General features: G+C 45.3%; 1 pseudogene; it reads left to right on the top strand.

Moving 5' to 3' along the window:
* The first annotated feature begins 6,927 nt into the window (after positions 1 to 6,927).
* On the top strand, positions 6,928 to 7,860 carry LOC111530047 (annotated as a pseudogene).
* The last annotated feature ends 2,222 nt before the right edge of the window (positions 7,861 to 10,082 follow it).

Here is a 10,082-nt window from a genome sequence, read left to right as displayed (position 1 = left end):
AAAACAAAAAGCCAAAAACAAACAAACAATCTGCTAGTGGCCAGGCGCAGTGGCTCACTCCTGTAATCCCAGCACTTTGGGAGGCCAAGGTGGGCAGATCACCTGAGGTCAGGAGTTCAAGACCAGCCTGACCAACATGGTGAAACCCAGTCTCAACTAAAAATACAAAAAAATTAGCCAGGCATGGCCCGGCCCGGTGGCTCATGCCTGTAATCCCAGCACTTTGGGAGGCCAAGGCGAGTGGATCACAAGGTCAGGAGATCGAGACCATCCTGGCTAACATGGTGAAACCCCATCTCTACTGAAAAAAAAAAAAAAAAAATTAGCCGGGTGTGGTGGCCGGAGCCTGTAGTCACAGCTACTGGGGAGGCTGAGGCAGGAGAATGGCGTGGACCCAGGAGGCGGAGCTTGCAGTGAGCCGGCATTGCACCACTGCACTCCAGCCTGGGTGACAGAGCGAGACTCCGTCTCAAAAAAAAAAAAAAAAAAAATTAGCCGGGCTTGGTGGCACACACCTGTAGTCCCAGCTACTTGGGAGGCTGAGGCAGGAAAATCACTTGAACCCAGGAGGTGGAGGTTGCAGTGAGCCGAGTTCGCACCACTGCACTCCAGCCTGGGCAACAGAGCGAGGCTCCCTCTCAAAAATAAATGAATAGGCTGGGCGCGGTGGCTCACGTCTGTAATCTCAGCACCTTGGGAGGCCTAGGCGGGTAGATCATGAGGTCAGGAGATCGAGACCATCCTGGCTAACACGGTGAAACCCCGTCTCTACTAAAAATACAAACATAAATTAGCCGGGCGAGGTGGCGGGCGCCGGTAGTCCCAGCTACTCAGGAGGCTGAGGCAGGAGAATGGCATGAACCCGGGAGGCGGAGCTTGCAGTGAGCCGAGATTGCGCTACTACACTCCAGCCTGGGTGACAGAGCGAGACTCCGTCTCAAAAATAAATAAATAAATAAACAAATAAATAACTGCTAGTGTGATTATTATCTGCCTCAGGAGATCTGGCCTGAGCTCATAGCCCTTTCCATTACACCAGAAAATTTGTGTGATCTTGAGCAAGTCAGTTCCCCTCTCTGGGCTTCAATTTCCTCATCTGTAAAATAGGAAAATAGTAACTATCCGGCCTGACTCAGGAGAAGACAAAGTATCCCCTAAGAGTCAGGCATCATGATGAGAAATGGTACAGCAATCTAAAAGTATGGAGTCTAGAGCCAGATTGCTTAGTTTTCTTTTTTTTTTTTAATAAATGAAAATTTTTTATTGAGTATTACTTTATACATGCAAATTAAAAGTGAATCTATATTAAGTTGACTATTCCACAATAAAAACCTATGCAATGGGAATAATCAAAGCTGTCTACACAATACTAATGTGTTCAATAAATTATTCAGATGTTTTCCCACAAATATTTGGATTACCTGAATTAGCTGATTCTTCCACAAAAGTTAAAATTTTAGCTTTAATATGGTAGCAGCAGGATGCTACTTAAGTTTAGAAGAAAAACATAAGAATAAAAACCCTGAATAGCATAGCCAAATCTTCCAAGAAATAAGTTCAGCAAAAAAGTAGCATATACCTATTTGGTATCCAGAGGAGGAAACAAAACAAAACTTAATCAATGTCAACCAAGTGATCATCACTAACATTCTATTATTACCAGACACAATATGTGAACTGCAGATCAGAACAGACTTACATATCTAAAAGCAAACCAGTAATCCATAATATATACAGAAATACTAACTTGAAGTCATATTTAAATACCATCAACAGGGCCGGGCGCGGTGGCTCAAGCCTGTAATCCTAGCACTTTGGGAGGCCGAGACAGGCGGATCACGAGGTCAGGAGATCGAGACCATCCTGGCTAACACGCTGAAACCCCATCTCTACTAAAAAAAATACAGAAAACTAGCCAGGCGAGGTGGCGGGCGCCTGTAGTCCCAGCTGCTCGGGAGGCTGAGCCAGGAGAATGGCATAAACCTAGGAGGCGGACTTTGCAGTGAGCTGAGATCTGGCCACTGCACTCCAGCCTGGGCGACAGAGCCAGACTCCGTCTCAAGTAAATAAATAAATAAATAAATAAATAAATAAATAAATAAATACCATCAACAGTTTGCTGTATCTGATATAGACTTAATTCATTTCATCACTGCTATAAATTCCTTAAAAGTGTTCTTTTCCTAATGTAACATTATCTTTAGAAAATGGTAAGATAGCCGGGCGCAGTGGCTCAAGCCTGTAATCCCAGCACTTTGGGAGGCCGAGACGGGCGGATCACGAGGTCAGGAGATCGAGACCATCCTGGCCAACACGGTGAAACCCCGTCTCTACTAAAAATACAAAAAACGAGCCGGGCGAGGTGGTGGGCTCCTGTAGTCCCAGCTACTCGGGAGGCGGAGGCAGGAGAATGGCGTGAACCTGGGAGGCAGAGCTTGCAGTGAGCTGAGATCCGGCCACTGCACTCCAGCCTGGGGGACAGAGCAAGACTCCGTCTCAAAAAAAAAAAAAAAAAGAAAAGAAAATGGTAAGATATTTCCCAGTATGCATCAGTTCTTTCACTCCACCATTCAATAAATGTTGCAGCAAATTAAATAGAACCTATTAACTAGGTCTAAAAACAATGGCTCAATAATTAACACAAAGAAGTACTTTTAAGTAAACTATTCAGATTAAACAGGCTAATGCTAACTAAGACTGCATTTTGTGCTACTGACATGCACTACGTAGATCGTATACTACTAGATGGAAGATTGTTCCATGTCCATTTATTTAAAGATTCTGTAACACCTATAATAGTATTTAATACAGCTCCCACTTACAATATTCCTCTCACATAGACATAGTTATTTTTAGTGGGGCTAAGGATATGACTTTAACACGCTATGAGATTCTAGCTAAGTAAAATAAAAACAATATGGACTCAGGTTTTCTTAGGTAATACCAGTTCAAGTTTTTAAACTGGGAAACAACCAACTTCCATAAATCCAGGAGAAACTTAACATGGGGGAAGTTGCCTTAGTTGATGTGCATGATAAGCAAACTGTTAGTTGTTTATTAGTATTATGTTTTCAGCTTAATGTAACAACAAAAGAAAGGTGTCACACTACTTCTCAGATAATATCAATTACAATCTTAGAGACTATAATTGGGATTACGATTACAATCCCATGGGATATCCTTTATTTATGAAAGCATAGTTCCAGTGCAAAAGTCAAGCTTTATGATTACATATTAGGATAGGCTCAGACCCAATCTGACCATGTTTAGCACTAACTTTAACATGTTAAAGTTCTGAGTCCTGAATGTTTTTCTCACTTAATATATTCTCTCCAATGACAAGCTAGTGTATTTGGCTTCTTATGCTAAAAATATATGCCTGAATCCTATAGCAAGTTATTAACAATATCATGAATAGTTATTAAATAAGTGCCGGCACTACATGGAACTTACTGGTCACCAATTCAGAACCATAAAACTACACACATATGCACACAAAAAAACCCCAAAGAAAGATAGCTATCACTGTACATATGAATACTGTCCAGGATATCAGATCAATTATCAAATCCAAGGTCTCTGCTGTTTTGTCTCACAGTGTTGAATATATGAAAGCTTCTCTATTACACTGACTTGTATTATTTTCAAAGAATTATTAAGTGGATTCAAAATCTTACATTTTTATTTCTAATTATAAAATCCAGATTAATCCAGAAAACACAAACAACATGTAACTGAGGTAGGTTTTTCACCTTGTGAATACATTGCTTCCACCACAATTTAAAATTTTTAAAATTGAAGAAAAAAAAAGACTACATTGTTCTATATACCTGCCTCTGATACTTAATTTTCTACATTTGAAACTACTTGAACAAGTGTGACAGTGCTAATCTACTATATTTAGTAAATCTCTTAGTACCTACAAATACACACCCAAAAGCCCTTTCCCCCTTCTCTAACGGTAACTATTGTATAATAAAATTGCCAAAAACTCTAGAAAGATGAAATAAAGATTTCTATAGCAATCTTCAAATAATTCAACTAATTGCATCAGGAAGCAAGTCATGTTCATTTTAAAGATGACAAACTTACTATTTTGAAAATGAGCTCATAAACACATTAGAACTTTGAATGTGCTTTATTATGCCACAAATTCCCAGGAGATTTGAGAAATAGTATTTCTGAAAAGGAATAATAATTTCACAAATGCTATCATTTTATTGACGATGGACAAGTCTTTTAGGGTGGTGCACCTGTACTTAAAAACTACCTTCTAACAATCTCAACACTTCTTATAAATTTTCAGGGGAAACTGTAGCAGAGTCTACTCTATTTTTCAATAGTTAGTGTAAAAGTCTATATGTAAAATAAATACATATTTTAAGGAGATGGAAGAAGGATTGCATGAAAATGCTTTGCCTAAGTTGTAAGGCTCCTGTCTTTACACTATCATTATGTTAAAAAGGTCAAAAAAAAATCACTGCCCAGGCTGGAGTGCAATGGCACGATCTCAGCTTACCACAACCTCCGCCTCCTGGATTTTCAAGCAATTCTCCTGCCTCAGCCTCCCGAGTAGCCGGGACTATAGGCATGCGCCACCACACCTGGCTAATTTTGTATTTTTAGCAGAGACGGGGTTTCTCCATGTTGGTCAAGCTGGTCTCGAACTCTGTAGGGAGACCCCCTGAAACTATTGCTATGGAATAAAATATGAAATGCTCCTGTAATTTTTTGTAAACACAAAATTGCATGCAGGGTTATGTAAAGACAATGCCAGGCTGGACTGCCAGAATGAGCCAATGGCGTGTGATGTGCTTCCCCCTGCAGAGAGCCTATGAAAGGACGTGCAGTCAGAGAGGTTTCACATCACCAAGACTCCTATTCCAGAAAAGCAGATGTTCATAGCTCTGGGAATGGAATGCGACCCTTGTGGAAAGTCTATAAACGGATGCATGGCGGGCGCTCGTCCATATGGATAAGATAGGGCTATAAACGCCCTCATCTTGCCGCGGCTCTTCTAGGCCTCTTTATGGTTAAGGCATACTCCCTTCTGAGAAATTCTGGTCTAACCACTTGTCTAACTTCATGTCCTGTTTCTATGAATTGTTTGTAACCAGCTTTAGCTGCAACTGTTACTGCTGATTAATATCTTGCTAATCATAAGTTATGGAAAGACTGTGTTCCTGTTTCCATGTTCTGTTATAAATCAAACATCAAGTCCTGTTTCTATGAATTGTTTGTAACCAACTTTTGCTGCAACTGTTACTGCTGTTCCTGTTTTAAGGCTCTGTTAGAAATTATTGATGCACACACTGTATTGTAAATTCTTATCTCTGTATACTGTACTTCTGCATACAGATGTTATGTTAAAGAATTACTTCATCGGCCGGGCGCGGTGGCTCAAGCCTGTAATCCCAGCACTTTGGGAGGCCGAGACAGGCGGATCACGAGGTCAGGAGATCGAGACCATCCTGGCTAACACAGTGAAACCCCATCTCTACTAAAAAATACAAAAAACGAGCCGGGCGAAGTGGCAGGCGCCTGTAGTCCCAGCTACTCGGGAGGCTGAGGCAGGAGAATGGCGTAAACCCGGGAGGCGGAGCTTGCAGTGAGCTGAGATCCGGCCACTGCACTCCAGCCTGGGCGACAGAGCGAGACTCTGTCTCAAAAAAAAAAAAAAAAAAAAGAATTACTTCATCCCCATGTGACCATCTCACCTCATAATCAAATGACCCTAAATCCCTCACTAACCTACCCCTGCCCTCACTAAGCTTAGTAATAAATGCTGGCATATCCAGTGTATTGTTGGCACCGCGGGACCAGAAGGCGGTGACCCCCCTGGACCCAGCTTTCACTATCTTGTGTGTGTCTATTATTTCTCGACCTGCCAATCTGCCTGAGAGCAAAGAGAGAGCCCCGCTGCATTGTGGACTGCTGGCCAGTTCCGGCAATAGAACTCCGGACTTCTGGTGATCTGCCTGCCTTGGCTTCCCAAAGTGCTGGGATTACAGGTGTGAGCCACCGCGCCCAGCCTAACACATTGCTTAGTTTTCAATCCTAGCTCCATCCTTTACTTAGGTAGATTCTTTTATTGTTCTGTGCCTCAGTTTCCTCATATGTAAAATGGAGATAATAATGACAACCACTTCGTAGGTCCATAGGGTGGTTGTGAGGATAAATAAATGAATGTAAATAAACCACTCAGAATGGTGACTGGCACAGAGTAACTTAAGGTATTTCTTTTTTTGCTTTTGTTTTTGTTTTTTTGAGATGGAGCCTCACTCTATCACCCAGGCGGGAGTGCAGTGGCGCAATCTCAACTTACTACAACCTCCACCTCCCAGGTTAAAGGGATTCTCCTGCCTCAGCCTCCCGAGTAGTTGGGATTACAGGCATGCGCCACCATGCCTGGCTAATTTTTGTATTTTGTGGTAGACACGGGATTTCACCATGTTGGCCAGACTGGTCTTGAACTCCTGACCTCAAGTGATCCTCCCGCCTTGGCCTCCCAAAGTGTTGGGATTACAGGCATGAGCCACCGCACCCGGCATAAGTTTATGATTACTATGGAATGAGGCAGACCTGGTTCCACATACCAGCTCCATCCTCCTGGCTGCATGACCTTGGAAAAGTCATTTCCCCTCTCTGAGCCTCAGCTGCCGCCTCTCTACAGTGGAAGATGATTTAACAACTCCTGCTTCCTTAAGACACCATGACTCAGCAGCGGAGTCACGTTTGGCAGTCCCATGGATCTGTGTCTTGCTTGAACAGTGTTTGGACGGAAGAGATCCTGGGACTTCCTCTCTTCCAGCCTCTCACCATCAATCTCCTCTCCACGTGCAACCTCAGGGACCATCTTCTCAGCCACCTCCTGCTTCTGGGTCCAACCAACACCATTGTTTGTGGTTAGCTCCTTCTTACCAACCCATGAGCTCCCAGATTCGTCAGAATTATTCCACCTGGTGGAGGCGCCATGAACCACCTGGACAATTTGCACATGCAGGCCTCCTTATCTGCCTCTCTCTGGGCTTCTATTTACACTGCGACAATGTGGCTCTGGAGGGCGTGGGCCACTTCTTCCATGAATTGACTGAGGAGAAGCGCAAGAGTGCCTTGAAGATGCAAAACCAGCACAGCAGCTACACTCTCTTCCAGGACATCCAGAAGCTGGCCCAAACTGAGATAGATAAGACCCTGGACATGGCTGGACATGGTGTCTCATGCCTGTAATCCCAGCACTTTGGGAGGCCAAGGCAGGCAGATCAGTTGAGGTCAGGAGTTCAAGACCAGCCTGGCCAACACGGTGAAATCCTATCTCTACTAAAAATACAAAAAAAATTAGCCAGGTGTGGTGGCGCACGCCTGTAGTACCAGCTACTCAGGAGGCTGAGGTGGATCTCTTGAACCTGGGAGGCAGAGGTTGCAGTGAGCTGAGATCACGCCACTGCACTCCAGCCTGGGTGAGTAAAATAAAATACAATTTAAAAACCCTGAATGCCACGGAAGCTGCCATGGCCCTGGAGAAAAATCTGAACCAGGCCCCTTTTGGATCTTCAAGCCCTGAGTCCTACCCACACAGACCTCCATCTCTGTGACTTCCTGGAGAGTCACTTCTTAGATGAGGAAGTGAAACTCATCATGATGGGCGACCACTTGACCAACTTTCCCAGGGTAGCCGGCCCCCAAGCTGGCCTGGGCGAGGTTCTCTTGGAAAGGCTCACCCACCCTCAAGCACGACTGGGACCCTTAAGTCCCCTCCCAAAGTATCAGGGCTTCTGCCTAAGCCTCTCCCTCCAGTCACTAGGCAGCTTTTTAATTACCTTGGAGCCTTCTTCCAAGCCTTGGACCAAATGGAAATAAAGCTCTGTGGAAGCAAATAAAAAAAAAAAAAAAAAACCAAACCATGACTCAGGAAAGCACACACACTGCCTGGCATCTTCTCTCCTCTTTCCCTCTTGGCTCTTGTACATTTTTCTCAATGGTTCACTTTAATGTCCTCTGACCCAGAGCCCCTTCACTGCTTCTGTAAGTCTCTCTAAGCTAGGGCCATAGAGTTCAAGACTAGCCTGGGCAAAATACCTAGTCTCCATCTCTATAAACAATGTTTTTCCCAGCACTTTGGGAGGCCGAGACGGGCGGATCACGAGGTCAGGAGATAGAGACCATCCTGGTTAACACGGTGAAACCCCGTCTCTACTGAAAAAATACAAACAAACTAGCTGGGCGTAGTGGCGGGCGCCTGTAGTCCCAGCTACTCGGGAGGCTGAGGCAGGAGAATGGCTTAAACCCGGGAGGCGGAGCTTGCAGTGAGCTGAGATCCGGCCACTACACTCCAGCCTGGGCGACAGAGCGAGACTCCATCTCAACAACAACAACAACAAAAATGTTTTAAAAGACAAAACAAATTTTAAAGAGAAAACAAAAAAATAAAGCTGACACCAGAACTAGACTGCACACTCTGGAGGAACAAATCCTGGATTCACGGGCAGAATACAAGGATTTGCCTGCTTGTCTTTATGATGGGAGGGTTCTGATATGTTTCCAAGGAGTCATGAGACCTTGGGCTATTAGCTTTCCCCCTCTGGGCCTTGGGCTCCTCTTCAGTTTCATGATGAGGCTGTTCCATCTCTACCATGACATTCTGCAATCTTGTGACACTGTGGCAAAGGCCAAGATTAGGGTTGAGCCTTTTTTTTTTTTTTTTTGAGACAGAGTCTCGCTCTGTCGCCGGGGCTGGAGTGCAGTGACCGGATCTCAGCTCACTGCAAGCTCCGCCTCCCGGGTTTACGCCATTCTCCTGCCTCAGCCTCCCGAGTAGCTGGGACTACAGGCGTCCACCACCTCGCCCGGCTAGTTTTTTGTATTTTTTAGTAGAGACGGGGTTTCACCGTCTTAGCCAGGATGGTCTCGATCTCCTGACCTCGTGATCTGCCCATCTCGGCCTCCCAAAGTGCTGGGATTACAGGCTTGAGCCACCGCGCCCGGCTTTTTTTCTTTTTAATAGACAGGGTCTCACTCTCTCACCTGAGCCAGAGTGCAGTGGCGCACTCATAGTTCACTGCAGCCTCTACCTCTTAGGAGGCTTAAGTCTCAGTGGGAAGGGGAATGAGGGTACTGTGGGGCTACTTCTGAGCACCCCAACCTTGGGAGAGGTGACTTGGTCAGATGTAGGATGCACCCTACTACCCTACTGGCATGGGGGGCAGATGCCTCTGCAGGGCTGAGGAATGGGGTCCACAGGGGAAAACTGCCTGGAGATAGTGAAACTAACCTGTCATCATGCCAGTGCTGACCTAGGTCTTCAGAGCTGCTCTGGGGTCTGCTCCTGCTGGTTGCAAGGGACAGGGGATGAGGGTCCTAACCTATCCAGGGGCCTCCTGTTCTATTCCCTCAACCCAAAAGGGGAACCTAGGAAAGAAAACTTTACCTAAGAAAAGGACCAGATCAATTCCCTCATACACAAGTGCACACAAATAACAGCTCAAAGCACCCTTTGTCGTTTTTATTATTTTTTTAATTTATTTTTTGAGATGGAGTTACTCTCTTGTCCCAATGGCACAATCTCGGCAACCTCTGCCTCTGGGCTTCAAGCGATTCTCCTGCCTCAGCTTCTTGACTAGCTGGGACTACAGGTGCGTGCCACCACGCCCAGTAAATTTTTGTAATTTTAATAGAGACAAGAGTTTCACCATGTTGGCCAGGATGGTCTCGAACTCCTGACCTCCAGTGATCCACTGGCCTCGGCCTCCCAAAGAGCTGGTATTACAGGTGTGACCCACCCTACCCGGCCCCTTTCTCCTTTTTAATAGGTTTTCTCCTTAGGAGTTTTTTGTTTGTGGCCGGGCGCGGTGGCTCAAGCCTGTAATCCTAGCACTTTGGGAGGCCGAGACAGGCGGATCACAAGGTCAGGAGATCGAGACCACCCTGGCTAATACGGTGAAACCCCGTCTCTACTAAAGAATACAAAAAACTAGCCGGGCGACGAGGCGGGCGCCTGTAGTCCCAGCTACTTGGGAGGCGGAGGCAGGAGAATGGCGTAAACCCGGGAGGCGGAGCTTGCAGTGGGCTGAGATCGGGCCACC

Source organism: Piliocolobus tephrosceles, chromosome 20, assembly GCF_002776525.5.
Source record: "Piliocolobus tephrosceles isolate RC106 chromosome 20, ASM277652v3, whole genome shotgun sequence".
In the NCBI taxonomy this organism is placed as follows: domain Eukaryota; kingdom Metazoa; phylum Chordata; class Mammalia; order Primates; family Cercopithecidae; genus Piliocolobus; species Piliocolobus tephrosceles.
This window is presented reverse-complemented; position numbering and strand designations above follow the sequence as displayed.